Source organism: Macadamia integrifolia, chromosome 6 (assembly GCF_013358625.1).
Source record: "Macadamia integrifolia cultivar HAES 741 chromosome 6, SCU_Mint_v3, whole genome shotgun sequence".
NCBI classification, from domain to species: domain Eukaryota; kingdom Viridiplantae; phylum Streptophyta; class Magnoliopsida; order Proteales; family Proteaceae; genus Macadamia; species Macadamia integrifolia.
Window position 1 is genome coordinate 14,604,872 of NC_056562.1, and position 1,012 is coordinate 14,605,883.

General features: G+C 40.3%; 1 pseudogene; it reads right to left on the reverse strand.

Moving 5' to 3' along the window:
* Positions 1-894: 894 nt before the first annotated feature.
* LOC122083023 lies at positions 895-1,012 on the reverse strand (annotated as a pseudogene).

The following is a 1,012-nucleotide window of genomic DNA, read 5'->3' on the forward strand; positions in this document are numbered from 1 at the left end:
AGGTCAAAGGTAAGGCGGATGGTTCAATTGACAAGTATAAAGCATGCCCTGTGGCGAAGGGCTATACCCAAAAAGAAGGTGTAGACTATGATGAGACTTTCTCCCCAGTGGTGAGAATTGCCTCAATTCATCTCATTCTAGACATTGTCGTAAAATTGAATTTGGAGCCATTTCAGATGGATGTTTAAACTTACATTTCTCAATGGAGAACTAGATGATGAGATCTTTATGGATCAACCAGTGGATTTTGAGTTTAAAGGACAAGAGCGAAAAGTCTGCCATCTCAAACGTTCTATATATGACCTTAAACAATCGTCTAGGCAGTGGTACTTTAGATTTCATCATGTCATTACCTCTATTGATTTTTAAATGATTGAAGAGGATCACTGTGTGATTGTGAAACGGTCCAAGAAAAGTTTCCTTATTCTATCCTTATATGTTGACGATATTCTATTGGCTAGGAATAACATGGAGATGATTGCCGCTACTAAAGAGTAATTATCCTCTTCTTTTGAGATAAAGGACATGGGTGAAGCCAACTTTGTGTTACGCATCAAGATTATTAGGAATCGCTCTAGGAATATTCTTAGTTTGTCTCAAGAAACTTAGATAAAGAAGATCTCTGAACGATTCCACATGGATAAGTCTAAACCCATTGACACTCCCATGGACAATGTGTAACACCCTAATCTGATATTTATACCCCTACTTGTGGACAGGCAAGAAGAAAGAGCAGAGAAAGCCAATGCTAGCATGGTAGGCAGTTGTGGAGTGCCAAGAAAGCAGAAGTGACCTCACCTGCTCTTGTTCAGCTTGCCAATATCATTGGGGAACTCATAAGGAGGGGTAGACAAAGAGGTAAGTTTAAGTACAAGACTAAGAATAGTAGGAAAAAAAATGCGACATGAGCACTTCCCAGGGGGTCACCCATCCTAATACTACTCTCACCCAAGCACGCTTAACTACGGAGTTTTATGGGATTTGGTGCATTAGTGCTGGTCTGATCGCACCC